This window comes from Microcebus murinus, chromosome 23 (assembly GCF_040939455.1).
Source record: "Microcebus murinus isolate Inina chromosome 23, M.murinus_Inina_mat1.0, whole genome shotgun sequence".
NCBI classification, from domain to species: domain Eukaryota; kingdom Metazoa; phylum Chordata; class Mammalia; order Primates; family Cheirogaleidae; genus Microcebus; species Microcebus murinus.
Genome location: NC_134126.1, coordinates 11,162,664 through 11,182,523, shown reverse-complemented (window position 1 = coordinate 11,182,523; position 19,860 = coordinate 11,162,664). Strand labels below are relative to the sequence as shown.

The 19,860-nt window shown below is 35.3% G+C and overlaps 1 protein-coding gene across 1 annotated transcript in view; it reads left to right on the top strand.

Annotated features, from left to right (window-relative positions):
* The window catches only part of ODR4 (odr-4 GPCR localization factor homolog), a 66,813-nt gene that overhangs the window by 33,412 nt on the left and 13,541 nt on the right, over window positions 1–19,860 (top strand). The gene's annotated exons all lie outside the window — the stretch shown is intronic.

Sequence of the window (19,860 nt, the reverse complement as noted above, 5' to 3'; positions counted from 1 at the left end):
ACAAGTTGAAACTAGCTACCATGTGGAAGAACCTATAGAAAAAATAAACATTGAATTCAGTTCCTCAAGTTCTCATTATCAACATAAGAAGTCTGAAAAGAACCAAATGGAACTCCTAGAAATGAGAAAGATATTTATTGAAATAAGAAAAAAAGAAACCTTCAGACATGTCGAACATCATTAGAATCAGTTGAAGAGACAAGTGAGCTAGAAGCTAGGTTTAAATCATTACACATTGAGGAACTAAGAAACAAGGAGTTACAAATTATTAGAAAGTTGATAAGAACTATAAAGACCAGAAGGACAAAATGAAGGAGAGGCAATATTTGAAGAGATAACAGAATTTTCTACAATTGTTGGAAACACATGAAATTCATAAATTCAGGAAGCACAATATCCCAAGCACATATTTAGATAAAATCCATGCTTCGACCCAAGGTAGTAATTGTCAGAATTTGCACCAAACAAAACTGAAACAGGTGGTCAGATGAAAAATGGATTTTACCATCAGCAGGCCTTCATTAAAGAAACTGCAAAAGGATGGTCTTCAAGAAGGAAAATGCTTCCCAAAGAATGATCTGAGATTGAAGAAGTAAATAAAATGATAAATTACAAATTTAAGATGTTGTTTGCATAAAACTATCAATGAAGGAAATGTTTTTAAGAAATTGTAAATAAATGTAAAACTAAATAAACATTGTTATACAATGTTAATAATGTGGAATTGTAAAATAAGGTTGTAATTGAAAAACTGGACAGTAGCTTATAAGCTGGGAAGAGGTCGACTAAAGTGTTCTGTGATATTTTTATTCAGAAAACTAGTTAAGATACTGTTTAACTTTAAAATTGATTATGTTAAATGTGTGTAGTTAGGTTTCCAGGGTAACTGCTAAAAGAATAGATAGGGGATAAATCATCCAAAGGAAAAGAAGTTTAAAATACAGAATAGGAAGGCAATAATGCAATACAAATAAAGAAATTTTGGGGATGGGAGCAAAATTAGAAAGTAAGGTAATAGTACCAAGTCTAATAAATATGAGTAGACTGACTTACCCAATTACATGACAGTCTTCTCAGATTAAAACAAAAAAAAATAAACAACTATAGGCTGTTTAAAAGAAAAACACCTGAAATATAAGACACAAGGAAGTTTTGTTTTTCCTTTGGGTAGGTGCCCAGTAATGGGATTGTTGGATCAAATGGTAATTCTACTTTTAGCTCTTTGAGGTATCTCCATATTACTTTCTATAGAGGTTGTACTAGTTTGGAGGTTGAAAATAAAAAAGATAAACAATACATTAGCCAAATATCAAAAGAAAACTTGTGTAGCTATAGTGATCTTAATTAAAATTAGACTTTAGGATATAAAAGATGGAGAAAGCCATTAAAAATGAAAGGATCAATTCACTAGGAATATATAACAAATTTGTATATGCCTTATGAAATGGCCTCAAAATGTGTGAACTATATAGGGCTGATGCAACAAATGGAACAACAGCATGAAATTTCAGCAGCTCTCAATTGTTGATAAATGAAGCAGACAATAAGTGAAAACATTTAAGTAATGTAACTAACAATATTGATTCAATGGACATATTTAGACTTATATTCAATAACTAAATATTTTTCTTAAGTGTACTGCATATTAGCAAAAATTGACCATGTACTAGATATAAAGTTAATCACAATTTCAAATAATTGATATCAAATGGATAATCAGAAACAAGTAGAGGTCAATAATAAAGATTAAGTTTTTAAAAATCATACATTTACAAGTTTAAAAAACATAGAAGAAAGAAGGAAACAAATTCTTAGAACCTAATTACAAGAAACGTATTTTTAAAAATTGGTTGCAGCAGAAACAGCACTTTGAAGGGAAATGGCTTTAAATGCTTGAATTAAGGAACAAGATGAACTGTGTAACAAGTTTAAAAAACAGAATGTAGAAGCAAGGAGATAACAGGCAAAGGAGAAAATCAATGAATTAGAAAAAGATAATCACAATGTCAAAGTTGTTTTCATGACAAAACAATAAAACTGGCATAATTGAACAAGAGGAAAATGGGCACAAATAAACAACATAAAGATTGGAAAAGGAGTCCTAACCACATAGTTAAAGCAGAGATGGAAAAGATACGACAACAATTAAAAAAATTTTGACAACACCTGGCCCAGTTTTACAGGTAAGTTTTACCCCTCTTTCAAAGACCATTCTATCTCAACAGTTTATACAAACTCTTTCAAAGAATAGATGATGAAGGAATGATTTCCAGCTTATTTCATGGGGCCAAAACATATAACGTAGTGATATTAAAATCAGACCATTCAGTAGAAGAAAACTTATTAACAAATAGAAGTCAAAAGCATGATTAATAAACTGAATTTAACATAAAAAAGGATAGTGCATCATGACTAGGTTGTATATGTTAAAAATCAGAAAAAGTGTACGATTTATCACCACTTCTATTTGTCATTGTTCTGTAGAAAAATGAGCAAAAGACAGAAAACAGGTATTTTGAGAAGATATGACTGGATACATGCAAAAGATGTTTAACCTAATAAATGATTGGCTAATTGAGAACACTACCATTTTACATTCAATAGATTGAAAAATTAAGACAATACCAATGAAGATGATGTGCATGAGAAAGACACCTTTTATACTGCAGGTAGGATTTTAAACTGATAACACTCTTCAGAAAGCAGCTCGGCACTATCTTGCAGTTATGTATTCACATACCCTAACCATTCTATAATACTTGTACATATATACCTTAGAGGAATTCTTGCATACATGTGCCTGAAAAGTACACATGTAAGAATGCTCATGGAGCACTGTTTTAATCACTTAAATGTCCATTGACAAAAGAGTAACATATAAATTGTGGGGTTTGTAATTTAGTAGGGAGAATAAACTACATGCAACAACTTAGAGGAATCTTAGAAATATAATGATAAAGCAAGTCTCAAAAGTCTACATACAGGCCGGGCGCGGTGGCTCACGCCTGTAATCCTAGCTCTCTGGGAGGCCGAGGCGGGCGGATTGCTCGAGGTCAGGAGTTCGAAACCAGCCTGAGCAAGAGTGAGACCCCGTCTCTACTATAAATAGAAAGAAATTAATTGGCCAACTAATATATATAAAAAATTAGCCGGGCATGGTGGCGAATGCCTGTAGTCCCAGCTACTTGGGAGGCTGAGGCAGGAGGATTGCTTGAGCCAGGAGTTTGAGGTTGCTGTGAGCTAGGCTGACGCCACGGCACTCACTCTAGCCTGGGCAACAAAGCGAGACTCTGTCTAAAAAAAAAAAAAAAAAAAAAAAAAAGTCTACATACAGTGTGATGACAGTTTTTGTAAAGCTAAAAGAAATCTATATTATGTAGGAATACATATATTTGTGATAAATCAATAATTGAGGATAGTGTTTATCATCTCAATGGGAATGATGTCAGGACAGGGAAGCAAGGTGTAACACATGAATACATGAAACATTTTTTGGTTCTCTGTTAAAAACCACCTCCAAACTTAACTGGCTCAAAACTACAACCATTTCACTTTTCTCACAATTCTCTGAGTTGACAGGAATCAGCAAAGTTCTCCACATAAGAGTGGATGGGGCTGCCATTATCTAGGGGCTTGTTCATGCTTGAAACATCCAAAACAGCCCATTCACATGATTGATATTTAATAATGACTATCAGCTGGGAACTCACTTAATTCTCTATGTGGCTTCTTCATGTGGCTTGGAGTTTTTCAATGATGATGTTTGAGATCCAAGAAGTAGCATCCTATGTGAGCATTCTAAGAAGAGGAATATAGAAGCTGAGTCCTCTTGGGGCCCTGGCTTGGAAGTCCCAGAACACCATTTCTGCTGCATTGTGTTGGTCAAAGTAATTTACAGAGCCAGCCAGATGAAATAAGGAAAAAACCTTTACCTCTTGATGGGGAAGGGGCATGCATATACAAGAAGGAAAGAGATTGATGACAGCAGTCTTCAGTGATTAGTGATTATAATACACCTGGCCATAGTAAATCATGTGGAAAATGCACAAACCACCTACCAAGAAACCTTAAAGTCTCAATATGGCATCAATTCCAAACTCAAAATCCAGAATCTCATCATCTAAATCAGTTCAGGTACATATGAGGCACTTTTACTGCAATTCCTCTCTAAAAATGCATGAAACTAAAGAGTTTTCTTTCCTGTATTCACCCAGAATACAATGTTGAGTCAGGCAATACACGCTCTTGTTCAAAAAGAGGGAAAATGAGAGAAGTATAGCAGTGAATGGTCCATAGCAACTCTGAACTCCAACTGGGCACATGTTTCGAATTCCTCATGATTCTAGGAGCAGAGAATGTACGTCGATTAGAGCCTAATTCTTCCCTGAGAGTGGTTCTCAGCTCTTGGCTCTTCTCTGATATCTTGGCTCTTTATTCTGAATCACCCTTTTCCATGAGAAATGGCTTACGTTTGAAGCTGAGTAACTTTTTCAAATTGCTTTCTGATTTTTGGAGATTGATGGCCCAGCAGTCTCTTCATTTTAAACTACCTCTGCCCCTTTGAGTATAAGCTGATGTAATTCCTTTAAAAACACCTTACATTTCCTTTGAATCAAATTATAATCCACTCCATTAGAAAAAAGGCATACCACAAATATCTTCAAGCCTTTCTGTAATTTGATCTGAGAGTTAGGATGTTGAGGGATAGCACCCTTAGCAGTCTTAGATATTCATTGTCTAGCGGAATAATCTACAAAGTGTGACCAGATTCTTAGAAATCTTTTTGTCTAAGAGGTCTAGGAGGCACTAGCTTAAATGTTTCATAACTCTTAAAGGATATTACAACTGCACCCTTTATCCTGAATGATCCTGATTCTGTGGTTTACTAAGAGTTCCCTGGATTTGATCTTTGCTCTAATATGATTTCTTCCTTGAGAACTTCCTGTTGGCTGGAAAAGATGTTCTGGACTTCTTATATTTTCTATAGATTTTGCTCCATAACTGAGCAGTTTCTTATTTAGTTCATTTCTCTCTTTTCATATTTGATGGTAGGCAGCTAGAAGAAATCAATGTAGTATTTTCAGTGTTCTGCCTGGAAATCTCCTTGGCTAGATCTGCAGTTTTATTAGGTTACTTCTGCTCTTCAACAATTTCCTCAAGCTTATTAGTTCTACCTTTTACGTTACTGCAGGTGAAAGTGTTGCCTGTCAACTTCCTTCTTATTCTTCTAGCCCACACTGTCTCCATCCCCTTCTCAGTTCCAAAATTAAGTCTACATGTTTTGATTTTAGCCCAACAGCCCCCTATTTCTAGATGCCAGTTTCTATTTTGGATAGCTTTTGCTCCATAACAAATGATCTCAAAACTTAGTAGTTTAACCATTGTATTGACTCTCATGATTCTGTGCATAGATGGGGCTTACCTGGTTCAGTTAGAGGGTTCTTCTGCTCCACATGATGTTGGCTGGGGCTTTAATTTCTAAAGGTTGTAACATACAGGACAGCTCATGCACATGTTGACAGCTTATCTGATTGTTCTTCGTGTGACCTCTCCATAGAGCTTGGGCTTCTCACAGCATAGTGTTTGAATTCCAAAAGGGAGAGTTCCAAGATTCAGTGTTCAAAAATGAAAGAAGTAGAAATTGTCCATTCTCTTTAGGCCTGGTCTCAGAAATCTCTGAATGTCACTTCCTCTGCATTCTATTGGTCAAAGCAAATGCAGGGACAGCCCAGTTTCCACGGGAGGGGGAAAAGAAGCCCAACTCTCAATGGGGTCTTGTCGCAGGCATACACACAAAGAGAAGTAATGGAAGTCATCACTGGAGATTTGTAACTACACATACATTGTTTAGTGTATATCAAATACAAGAAGATTAAAAATACAAGCATTCTTCAGATATTACAGGTTCAGTTCCAGACCACCACAGTAAAGCGAATATCACACCAAAGCAAGTAACACAATTATTTTGGTTTTCCAGTGCATATAAAATTTATGTTTATGGCCTGGTGTGATACATTCCTATAATCCCAGCACTTTGAGAGGCCAAGGCAGGAGGATACCTTCAGTTTAGGAGCTTCAGACCAGCTTGGACAACGTGTTGGGACCCTGTCTCTATCAACAACAACAAAAAAAGTATGTTTACATTACACTGTAGTCTACTAATTGTGCAATGGCATTATGTCTTTAAAAATATATATACACACCTTAATTAAAAAGACTTTATTGCTAAAAAAAATGCTGCTGATCATTTGAGCCTTCAGTGATTCATAATCTTTTGCTGGTGGAGGGTCTTGCCTCAATATTGATGGTTGCTGAAAGTTGAGGTGGCTGTAGCAATTTCTTAAAATAAGACAACAATGATGCTTGCCACATTCATTAACTCTTTCTTTCACCAAAGATTTCTCTGTACATGCAAATGATCTCTGATAGGATTTTTACCCACAGTGAAACTTTTCAAAATTGGAGTCAGTTCTCTCAAGCCCTGCTACTGCGTTATCAGCTAGGTTTATGTAATATTCCAAATCCTTCGTTGTCATTTCAACAGTGTTCACAGCCCCTTCACCAGGAGTAGATTCCATCTCAAGAAACCACTTTTTATCTTCATCCATAGAAGCAGCTTCTCATCTGTTCAAGTTTTATCATGAGATTGCAGTGATTCAGTTACACCTTCAGGCTCCACTTCTAATTCTAGTTCTCTTGCTATTTCCATCACATGTGCAGTTCTTACTGTGAAGTCTTGAACTTCTGCAAGTACCCCATGAAGGTTGGAATCAACTTCTTTCAAACTCCTGTTAATGATATTTGACCTCCTCACATGAATTGCAAATGTTCTTAATGGCATTTCAAATGGTGAATTCTTTCCAGAATGTTTTCAGTTTACTTGTTTGTGTGTGTTTGATTAGTTTTCCATTTATTTATTGGCTATTTATATCTCCTCTGCTAAGTATTTTTTATCACATGTATATATTTTTAATCTCAAAATAGTAAGTACAAATGTTTTAGGTTACATGGATCACTCTTGTAATGTTTGACTCCTGGCTATAGGTGTGCCTATCACCCAAATAGTGTTCATTGTACCCATTGGGTAGGTTTTATTCCTTCCCTCTTCCTCTGCCCACCCCTTGTTGATTTCCAGCAAGTTTTACTTCCCTCTGTGCCCATGTGTGCTCATCAGTTAGTTCCAGTTTAATAATGAGTACACGTAGTGTTTGTTTTTCCATTTTTAAGACACTTCACTTAAGAGAATGGTCTCCAGTTCCATCCAGATTGTTGCAAAAGGTATTAATTCATCTTTTTTATGGCTGAGTAGTACTTCATGGTATACATATACCACATTGTATTAATCCACTCATGAACTGAGGTGCACTTGGCTTGATTCCACATCTTTGCAATTGTGAATTGTGCTGCAATAAACATTCAAGTGAAGGTGAGTTTTAAATGAAAACTCTTCTTTTTCTTTGGGTAAATACCCAATAGTGGGATTGCTAGATTGAATGGTAAGTCTACTTTTAGTTCTTTGAGGACTCTCCATACTGTTTCCCATAGAGGTTGTATTAATATGCAGTCCCACCAACAGTGTTTAAGTATTACTTTCTTTCCCAGCATTTGTTGTTTTTAGACTTTTTAATAAAAGCCATTCTAACTGAGGTAAGGTGATATCTCATTGTGGTTTTAATTTGCATTTCATTTTTCTGGTTCTCAACAGAATGATGTTGAGCATTTTTTCATATGTTTATTGGCCATTTGTCTTTCTTCTTTGGAGAAGCTTCTTCTATTCATGTCTTTTGCCCATTTTTTAATGTGGTTGTTTTTTTTTTTTTTTTTTTTTTGAGACAGAGTCTCGCTTTGTTGCCTAGGCTAGAGTGAGTGCCGTGGCGTCAGCCTAGCTCACAGCAACCTCAAACTCCTGGGCTCAAGCAATCCTGCTGCCTCAGTCTCCCAAGTAGCTGGGACTACAGGCATGTGCCACCATGCCCGGCTAATATTTTTCTATATATATTAGTTGGCCAATTAGTTTCTTTCTATTTATAGTAGAGACGGGGTCTCGCTCTTGCTCAGGCTGGTTTCGAACTCCTGACCTCGAGCAATCCGCCCGCCTCGGCCTCCCAGAGAGCTAGGATTACAGGCGTGAGCCACCGCGCCCGGCCGTTTTTTTCTTGCTTATTTGCTTGAGTTCTTTGTAGATTCTGGTTATTAGTCCTTTATTGAATGTATAGCTTGTGAATATTTTCCCCTCTTCCCTAGGTTATCTAATTGCTCTGTTCATTGTTTCCTTGGTTGTATAGAAGCTTTTTAGTTTAATCAAATCCCATTTATTAATTTTTGTTGTTGCCATGATTGCCTTTGGGGTCTTAGTCATGAATTATTTGCCTAGGCCAATATGTAGAAGAGTTTTACCTACATTTTCTTCTAGAATTCTTATGGTTTCATGCCTTAGATTTAAGTCTTTTATTCATCTTGAATTAATTTTTGTGAATGGTGAGAGAGAGGGATCTTGTTTCATTCTTCTGCATGTGGCTATCCAGTTTTCCCAGCACCTTTTATTGAATAAGTTTTCTTTTTTCCAGTGTACATTATTGTCTGCTTTGTTTAAGATCAGTGGTTGTAGGTAGATTGTTTTATGTCTGGGTTCTCTATTCTGTTCCATTGGTCTATGTCTCTATTTTTGTACCAGGTAGATTGTTTTATATCCGTGTTCTCTGTTCTGTTCCATTGGTCTATGTCTCTATTTTTGTACCAGGTAGATTGTTTTATATCTGTGTTCTCTGTTCTGTTTCATTGGTCTATGCCTCTATTTTTGTACCAGTACCATGCTTTTTGGGTTACTATAGCCTTGTAGTATGGTTTGAAGTCTGGTAATGTGATGCCTCCAGATTTGTTTTTTTGCTTAAGAATGTTTTTTGGCAATTTGGCTCTTTTCTGGTTCCAAACAGAGCATAGAATTATCTTTTCTATATCTGTGAAGTATGATATTGATAATTTGATGGGGTTTGTATTGAATTTATAAGTCACTTTGGGTAGTATGGACATTTTAACAATGTTGAGTCTGCTTATCCATGAGCATGATATGTTTTTCCTTTTGTATCCTCTGAGATTTCTTTCCTCGGAGTTTCATCATTCTCCTTGTAGAGATCTTTCACCTTCTAGGTTAAGTATCTTCCTAGGTATTTAGTTTCTTTGTAGCTATGGTGAATGGTACTAAAGTCTTTGATTTGACTCTTGGCTTGACTATTATTGGTAGATAGAAATGGTACTGATTTATGTACATTGATTTTGTATGCTGAGATTTTGCTGAATTTATTTATCAATTCCAGGAGACTCTTGGTGGAATCTTTGGGGTTTTCTAGACACAAGATCATATCATTAGTGAAGAGTGATAGTTTACCTTCTCTTTCCTGATTTTCATACCTGTTAAGGGTGGGAAACCAGTGGCCTTCAGGCCACATGTGGCCTTCTAGGTGCTTAAGTGTGCCTTTTGACTGAATCCAAATTTTATAGAACAAATCTTTTTATTAAAAGGGGTACAACAGAGAAAGATGAAGCTTTTCTTGCCTCCTTAGGTGCATAAAAAAGACTGATCTTGAAATCAGAAGGCTGCAGGTTCCCCACCCCTGCCTGACTTCTTGCACTATGTTGAATAGAAGTAGTGGCAATGGGTATCCTTATCTTGTTCCAGTTGTTAGGGAGAATGCTTTCAACTTTTTCCCATTTAGTATAATGTTGGCTATAGATTTTGTCATATATGGCTTTTATATTCTGAGATACGTTCCTTCTATGCCAGTTTTCAGTTTACTTATTTACTTTGCCTGGTTCATCAGAGGAATCACTATCTATGGCAGTCATCTCCTTATGAAATTTATTTCTTAAATAATAAAACTTGAAATTCAAAATTACTCCTTGATTCATGGGCTGCAGAATGGAAGTTGTGTTAGCAGGAGTGAAAACATTAATCTCCTTATACTGTACATTTCCATGAGTGCTCTTGGGTGACTGGGTGCATTGTCAATGAGAAGTAATATTTTGAAAGGAATCTTTTTCTCGGCAGTAGGTCTTAATAGTAGGCTTAAAATAGTAAACCATGTAGTAAACAGATGTGCTGTCATCCTGGCTTTGTTGTTCATTGATATAACACAGGTGGAATAGATTTGGCATAATTCTTAAGAGCTCTGTGGTTTTCAGAATGGTAAATGAGCATTGGTTTTAAGTTAAAGTCACCAACTGCATTAGACCCTAACAAGAGAGTTACCCTATACTTTGAAGCTTTGAAGCCAGACATTGACTTCTCTTCTTTAGCTATAAAAGTCCTAGATGTCATCTTCTTCCAATATAAGGCTGTTTCATTTACATTGAAAATGTATTGCTTAGCATAGCTGCCTGCATCAATTACTTAGCTAGATTTTCTGGGTAACTTCCTGAAGTGTCTACATCAGCACTTGCTGTTTTACCTTGTACTTGGGTGTTATGGAGAAGGCTTTTTTCCTTAAACTTCATGAACCAACTTCTGCTACCTTCAGACTTTTCTTCTGCAGCTTCCTCACTTCTCCTAGCCTTCATAGAATTGCAGAGAGATAGAGATTTGCTCTGAAGTAGGCTTTGGCTTAAGGGGATACTTTGTTGGTTTGATCTATCCAGATTACTCAGATTTGTTCCACATCAACAAGAAGGCCATTTCATTTTCTTATTCATGTGTTCACTGGAGTAGCACTTTTAATTTTCTTCAATAACTTTTCCTCTGTATTCACAACCTGGCTGTTTGGAGCAAGAGGCCTAGCTTTCAGCCTGTCTTGGCGTTCATCATGTCTTCCTCACTAAGCTTAATCATTTCTAACTTTTGATTTAAAGGGAGAGACATGGGTGACTTCCTTTCACTTGAAAACTAAGAGGCCATTGGAGGGTTATTAATTGGCCTAATTTCAATTTTGTGATGTATCAGGGAGGCCAGAGGAGAGGAAGAGAGATGGGGGAACAGCTGGTCAGTGGAGTAGTCAGAACACATACAACCTTATTAAGTTTGCTGTCTTATATGGGTATTGTTCGTGGTGCCCCAGGTCAATTAGAATAGTAACATCAAAGATCACTGTCACAGATCACCATAACAGAAATAATAATAATGAAAAAGTTTAAAATATTATGAGGATTACTAAAATGTGGCACAGACATTTGTTGGAAAATGTCTTTCCAACAAAGTGTTGGAAAAGTGGCATTAGTAAACTTGCTTATTGCAGGGCTGCCAAAACTTTCAATTTGTAAAAAATGCAGAATCTGTGAAACACAATAAAAGAATGTAGAATGAAACGAGGTATGCCCATATAGGAGAAAGAAGAGACAAAGGAGTTACCTAAGGAAATGGTTATTATTACTATTCTAAAAACCCCACACGTTAACCTTATCACAGTCTGCCTTTTAGTATAGTGCTTCTGTCTTCCTCCTTTCTTCTGTGACATTTCTGTGGACAAATAAAATGTCTTTCCCTTTTCCCTACTTATACGGTGCTCGACAAGCAATACATTCATAACTATATTACTGACATAGTTGGCAGTAGTCAAGCTCTATTACAAGTTGATTATGTTTCTTGATTCTTACCTAAAGGATTCATCTAAGTATAAATTAACCAATGCACAATAAATATCTAACAAACAGTTATTGATTTCTGACTTTAACCTAATAATTATGTTGGGGATATGAAGTATATTAATGACTATTTGCCAAAAGTAGTCAAGGAGTTCTCATAAAATTTATAACCTATTAAAAGGTAAATTAATATTTTAATAGATTTTGATTTATTGTTATTAAGGACAAAGGATGAAAGTGGAGTTAGAAGTAACAGTAGTTTGTCTCTGCCTTTGCCATTTTGTTTTCACATTCATTATCTCATTGGATTTTAAAAACATTCTTGTGTGATAAGCAGGGCAAAGATTTGTTGAATAGGTCCAAGTTTGATGAATACAATTGAAACTTAACACATTGATTAAGTATTGTCCCACAGACACATAAGAAGAGTAGATATTTGGGTAAATACCTATTATCTTTGTTTCGATGATCAGAAATTATTTCTTCTTTTTTCATCTTTGTAAAAATATTTTATAAATATTTTGCATACTTAGCACTGTTAAATGAAGCTATATTTTATATTGTACTGTGGAACTTTTGCAATTCTGATCCCAAAAGAGCCCTGTACAAAAATTCTCAATTAAAAAGACTTGATATTTTAGGAAAAAATCCTTTACTTAATTTGTTCAGTTTGTTAAGGAGTTCTTTTGTTTACAGAACTGTGGAGGGGAACTTAATGATAGGGATCAGGTAGTCTAATTAGGTCTTATATTCTATTTTAGGTAAATCCAATTTAGTAGTAAGTATGCCAGACTCCTAACCCTGTGATTAAAATTCTGAATCTCAAGAAGCTAAGATGCTAGACTGCAATATCTATGTCTAAACACACATACCCAACATAACTTTTATAGATTTTTTTCTATGCTTTCAAGTTAGCACTATTGAGAATATTTTCTACTTTTTAATTATAAATAGCTAATGATTATGGAGAATTAAGTGTTATCCTTTGATCTGCAAAGTAAAAAACAATAAAACCTTAGAAAATCAGTTAATTCCTTTGATCTCTAGGTTGCAACAAATTCTAACCTTAAACTAACTCCGATTAATACCTTACAATTTACAAGTTATTTTCATTTTTATCATGCTCTTTTAAACAATTCAGAAACAGGTTCAGGAAAGTGACTTGCTAAACATAATGGTTAGTAGGGTGTATGTATATTAAAGGAAAGATACTGATGAAAGGGAATGATCAAGTATGTAGAAACTAGATAGGAGGATTGCACAGAACTAAGCAAACATGAATGTAAGATTCCTGAGAAGATAGGAGAAGATAGACTCCATAGCACAGGTGGCTAATGGCCTTTAGGAATCAATGCAGTGGAGGTCTAGAAGGAATCAAAGAATCAAAATCCAAAATTTTGGTAGCAGTCCACAAGTAAATAAGAATGCTTAGAATATTGACTTGGGAAGAAAGAACACATGTGATAGCAAAGGAAGTGAGTGTCTGAGGTGTAGTAGAAGGTTATTGAAGGTCAAGAGATGAAGGGGTCAAGGAACAGAGAGTCCAGACTTTGGATGGATTGTCTACTGGAGTAATGATATCCAGCATAATGACAGGAATTGAAGCATGAAGGAAGACTCTGTGAGTTAAGTGTCTAATTTTTGATAACTGAGGGAGAATGATTAGAAGGTCAATACTTGACAGTCACAAGGATGGGAAAAAAGTGCTATACACAGATAGCATAAGCATAAAAGATACATAATATTTTTATAGAAGCCAGTGAGAATAATGATCTGGAACAAAGGAGAGTATCAATAATGATATCTAAACTATGAAATAATACACAATCACCACTTGAAGGCTATAAAGAGAAAATGTACCTTCTGTAGAGCTAGGTTTCAGAGATGGCAAAAATGTGGAAGGAATGCTTGGAGAAGAGGTTGAAAATAAAGGGAAGTGTGCTAATGCTAGAAAGCAAGAAAGCACAGACTATCATGGGGATGATTGTGCAGTGGAGTGTTGTGGCAAAGGGCAGCTGGGAGTGGGAAGAGGCGGGGGAGCTTACATTTTAGATGACTGCAGTGTTAAGAATAATGGCAGATTTAGTTTCAGTGTTTTTGAGGAGGTTGGATTCTGGGTCTAATAGACAGAAGACTTGGCTTACTTAGTTTGAATGAGTAGTTAATTACTGCAGTTGCAACAAGTTTGGGTAGCTGCTCCTGTGTGGCTTGGAGGTGGGAGGGGGCCTAGGTAATAATGCCAGCAACTAAAGACATCAAAGCTAGAGTAGGATCATAAACTATAGCTATGAACTTTGTAGCTATGAACATTCAGCCTTACATTGCAAGGATAGATCCAACTTGTTCATGTTTTGTCTTTTACATACACTGTTGGATTTGAGTTGCTAATATTTTATTTAGAATTTTTGCTTCCATAATCTGTTTCTTGTCAGTTTTATAGATTTAACTTGCAAATACAACTAGACCTTGTGTTTGTTTCAGGATAATATCTTGTAACTACTGTTCTGGTTTATTTCCTGGTTAGAGGATTATTCAGACTTTCTATTTTTCTTAAGTAAGTTCTGATAAGATGTATTTTTCTAGAAGTTTGTCTTTTTTTTCTGTTTTCAAGAAAGAAAAAGATATAAAATGTCTTATATGTTCATAATGTTTTATATCGTTTAAATCTCACCTCCATCTGTGAATATGTTTTAAAAAAATTCCTAGTGTTGTTTATTTGTAATGTTGTTTATTTGGTGCTTTTATTTGGTGCTTTTACCACCCTACCACATTCCCTGCCATAAATCTGGCAGATACTTCTCTATTTTGTTAGTCTTATTAAATGACCAACCTTTGGCATCGTGCATTCTGTCTATAGAATTTATATTTCATTAATTTCTGCTCATATTTATTCTCTCATTTTTCTACTTTCTTGGTTTACTTTATTGTCTTAAGTTATTAGGTTGTATACTCAGGTTATTTATTTTAAGTCTTTCTTTTGTAATTTATGTTTTTAATAATAAAAATTTCCCTCATATGCCTTTTTTGCTTTATCCCAGAAGTTTTGGTATATTTTTATTATTTTTCAGTTTTAAGAATTTTAGATTTCTAGTATAATTTATTCTTTGACATACAAGTTTTTTAGGTATTTGTATATTTTCATTAATAACAAATACATATTTGTTATTAATTTCTTCTTAATTGCATTGTGGTCCTAAAGTATGATGTCCTATACCATACTAGTTTATTATTAGCTTTAGAAAATGTTCCTGTGTGTTGGAGACAAAAAATGAGGCTACTTCACTAATTATTGGTTGCAGTGTTTTATATATGTTCCTTATATTCAGCTTGTAAATTATGTGGTTAATATCTGCATAGATACTAATTTTTTGTTAATTGATTATCAAAGATTGAAAGAACTGTGCTGAAATCTCTGTCATTGGATTGTCGCTTACTCTCTATATTTCGTCAATTTTACCATGTATATTTTATAACATTTTATTAAGTGTATGTAAGTTTTAATTATTAGCTCTTCCTGGTGAAATATACCACTTTATCATTCTGTAATGACATAAGTAATATTGCATTGTATGTATATATAATATATATTTCTGGCCGGGCATGGTGGCTCATGCCTGTAATCCTAGCACTCTGGGAGGCTGAGGCGGGTGGATTGCTCAAGGTCAGGAGTTCGAAACCAACCTGAGCAAGAGCGAGACCCCATCTCTACTATAAATAGAAAGAAATTAATTGGCCAACTAATATATATATAGAAAAAATTAGCCGGGCATGGTGGCGCATGCCTGTAGTACCAGCTACTTGGGAGACCGAGGCAGGAGGATTGCTTGAGCCCAGGAGTTTGAAGCTGCTGTGAGCTAGGCTGACGCCACGGCACTCACTCTAGCCTGGGCAACACAGCGAGACTCTGTCTCAAAAAACAGAACAAAACAAAACAAAAAAAACATATATTTCTACACACAGAATTATATTCTATTTAGTCATGCTTTTCCTCTTTAAAGTTATTCATCTGATATTAAGTGATACTTGCTTTTTAAAAATTATATTTGCTTAATACTGCTTTTCTACCATTTCACATCCTGCTTTTCTCTGTTCTTATGCTTTCAATATATCTCTTTTGAATAGCAAGTACCTAGGTTTGTAAAAAGTCTAATTAGACAATATACACCTTTTAACTATCAACTTTAAACTATTTATGTTTTTTGTTACCATTATTATGTCTGGAATGATTGCTACTTAAAATTTTTACTCTGGAACAGAGAATAGTAAAGTAACTCTGGTTTCAAATAGATAGCAATTTACTGCTGCTCCTTCAGAAAAGCTAAATGGAGGTTTAAAAGTTCTCCCCATTCCCACACCAAAATAAAAGCAACAAAAAATAAAATTAAAAATCTTCATTCAAATGCTTGAAGAAAGGAAAAAATAAATTGCAGGAAAAATTATTAGCAAAAATGGCATCTGTATTATTTTTAATACAAGGTAAATATCATGCAGAACCATGTCCTTATTACTCTATACTTCTGTGGGACTTTCACAATTATCGTGCAAATCTCTGTAATTCAAATTACTCAGCAAGTTCAATCTCACGTGTAATTATCATTGTCTGTTGAAAATGCATCTAATTTGTTGCAACAGGAATCCTGTAGGGGAGATAATTGTGTGTTGTCAGCAATGAATAAATGTAAAACTTTAAAAATGAATTACTGTTTTTGAGATAACGTGTTAAAATCAATCTAGTATGTGTTCAGGATTGGTAGCGGGGAATGGACAGTCTGAAATAAAGTAGCCTACGGTGAAACACATGGTTTTGTGAAAAACTAATTTTTAGGAGCAATTTCTTAAATACTGTGACAAAAAAAAAAAAATCCCTGAAAGATAAACATACTTTGACAGTTGTTGTAGCTGAGAGCCTCAAGTAAAGATAAAATTTAATGTATTCCTTAAATGCTATTGTCCAAATAATGAAAGTTCATAATTGAAAACTAAGATTACCATATATTCACTTTGTTCTCTTTGCTAGAGACATGCCCATTGTATTACTCTTTGGAGTTGTGGGACTTAACTGAAGCGTCCTCTGGATTCTAGGTAACTTTAAAAGAATTTTTATGCAGAATTGACATATGGACTTGAAATATATTAAGATAGATCTTCTAATCTTATAGAATCCTGAGTTTCGCTGTGTTGGTGACTGCTAGGTAAGAAGTATGATGTGATGGGAAAAGCATAGGAACCACAGTTAGGAGGCCCAAGGTTAAGTTCAAACTCTGTATCTTAAAAACTGTATAAACCTAAACCGCAGACACTTTAATTTTGTCATCTTTGATCAGGATATATTAAAAACATGGCTCTGCTTACCTCATAGGACAATTGTGTTCTAATAATTCTTCAAAAATATAATGTATGTGTAATTATTATGTATTATAACATATCATTAAAATGTTATTGTAGCTGTTATTGTAGCTACTATTCCAGTATGTATGGAATTGCCTTTACATGAATTTGTTAGCAATCATGAACATGCATAATGTTTGACCCTTATATATGTTTCAGGAATATACTACTCAATGTGTTCATGAAATGCTTTATTTTCATAACAGGACATATAAACAACTCCCTATGACAGATGCATTTGTAAATAACTTTTCAAATTTTTCTTACTAAAGGCACAATGATTATTGAAATAGAACCTATCTTAAAAATAAAAGTAAAATGATTATTGTGTGTATATATATATATATATAATTTGATACATTGCATCAAGTTTTTTCAAGTTCAATTGCTGTAAAACATGGTAACTATTTTGTCATAAAACCTGCATATTTTTTTATCTAGGTTTATGTCAATACCATTATAATCTTTATATGTTTTTTCATATTTCAAAATTTCAATTAGAGATCAAACTCTTGAAAATTTACTAGAGAAATATTTCTATTGAATTTACATTCTTCTGAAAAGAATATCTTTTCCCAGTAATGGGAGGTACAGTATCTATAGTTACTTCACTCCCACAACTCACAGGTCATCAAGAAGAGCATCTATATCTCCAAATGTTTCAGAGTGTAAATCAAAAATTCTTACAATTCCACTTCTTTGCATTTGTCTCACTGATGTTCCAAGAATGCTTTCATCTGCCTGGCCTGACAGACTTAGGATTCCCTTACCCATTCACAATCTTTTATAGATCAGTCTGCTGTGAGCGTGAAGGCTGGGAGTTGTGGAGCCCAGTTAGGAAATGATTGCCGTGGCCCAGAAGACAGATGATGGTAATTAAATTTCCATCAGCATGGAACTCAGGAGACAGAAGATATATATTTTGAATGCAGAAGTAAGTGGTTCTCAACTGGGGGTGATTTTTCAATCCAGAGGATACTTGGCAATATCTGAAGATACCAGGAGAGGGTTGCTAATGGCTTCTAGTGGGTAGAGGCCAGGGATGCTGCTAAACATCCTTCAATGGACAAAACAACTCCCCACAACAAAGAATTTTCTGGCCCAAAATGTCAACAGTGGTGAATTTTAGAAGTCATGGTATAACTTTTCAATAGTACCTGAAGCCATCAGAGTGAGTAATAGCATCCAAAGATAGGGAGGAACTAAAAAGAAAAAAAAAAAGAAACAAACACCCAGCAATATACAAGGAGCATAAGAAGAAAGAAAGGCCAAAAGATAAGACTGAGAATGAATGATTATGGGAGTAGAGAAGAAACTGGAGTGTGGTATCATGAAAACCAAGCGAGGACAGAAATTTGTGAGTAGTCATCAGCATTCAATGGAGCCCCATATTAAGTTAGATGAGAACTGTTGAGTCTAAGGGGTTTGGTGGTTAGGTGGTTGTGTTAAATATCCTCCATTTGCCTCTTAAGATTCACTTTCTGTCTTCCTCTATCCTGCAGGACAGGTCAACCAGAGAAGGTTGACTTAACAGATTTCATCAACTGAGTTCTCTTGCCCTCTAGTTTCCATTTGAGTTCAGACAATGAGAGGCACTGAAAAAAAATAGGAAGCCAGGTGTGGTGGCTCACACCGGTAAACCCAGCACTTTGGGAAACCAAGGCAGGAAGATTGCTTGAGTCCAGGAATTTGAGATCCGCCTGGGCAACATAGCAAGACCCTATCTCTAAAAATAGTAACCATGCATGGTGGCATGTGCCTATACAACTAGCTAGTTGGGAGGCTGAGGCAGGAGGATCACTTGAGCCAAAGAGTTTGAGACTGTAGTGAGCTATGATCACACGATTGTGCTCTGTTTGGACAACAAAGCAAGGCCTTGTCTCTGAAAAAAAAGAAAGAAAGAAAAGAGAGCAAGAGGAGAGCTCAGGTTATTTTTTTTTCCCCCATTCCTCTCTCCCTGCTGGGCTATAGATTGGCAGGGGCAGTGTTTCTTTCCCAAAAGGTAGAACTCCCATTCGGCAGCTTTTTCCTATAGGTCTCACTGGTTTCTTGTCCCTTCAAGTCCTGTAGGTAGTAATCATGTTCACCTGTTAATATCCCTGTGGTGCTTCACAAGTTGTTAGTTTCCTGCCTATAACATTGCAAATAGTCTTTTCCTTAAACTCCCTTCAAGCATACCTTTTCTGGTTGTACCGTTTCCTGCTAGGGACCTGCTTGAAACAGAGTTCGTTGATGTTTATCAGAACCATTTTCAGTGGAGTGGTTGAGGCAGATAGGTGGAGAAGTGAATGGAAAGAATACTACTATTATTATCCTTATTTTACAGATGAGGAAACGGGTACAGAGAGGTTAACTAATTTGCCCAAGGTCGCAAAATTAGTGAGTAGATTCAAACCTAGGAGGTCTGGCAGTGGTGCTCAAGATATTAACCACCACTAAAATATAGACATGTAGATAAAAATGTAGATGCATTTATCATCTATTGCTTGTTTAAATGTTTTCTTTACCTTTAGTTCCCTGAGGTCAAGGACAATGCCTGGCACATTGCAGCTTATTAATAAGTCTTTTTGAACAAGTCAATGATTTTCTCACTTTACAGCTTAATTTTGTTATTTCCTCAAAATTTTCCTATTGTTTTCCCATTATTTTACAACTAACACTCTTGGCTTTTCCTTCAAGTCTGTTCCAGTTATTATTTGGGTGGTTTGTTATGAGACATGTTATGACATTTTAAACCCTTACATTTAAAACTTCATTCTTTGGCAGAGACAAAAATGATCTCTTTCTCTCCTCCTGCCAAATAAAATAGCAGATTAAGTGTTTACATGAGAGGAGTTTGTAATCCAGGATTTCTGCAGCAGCAGGTTTCAAATATTCTAGTCAAATCCTGCCTTTTGTTCG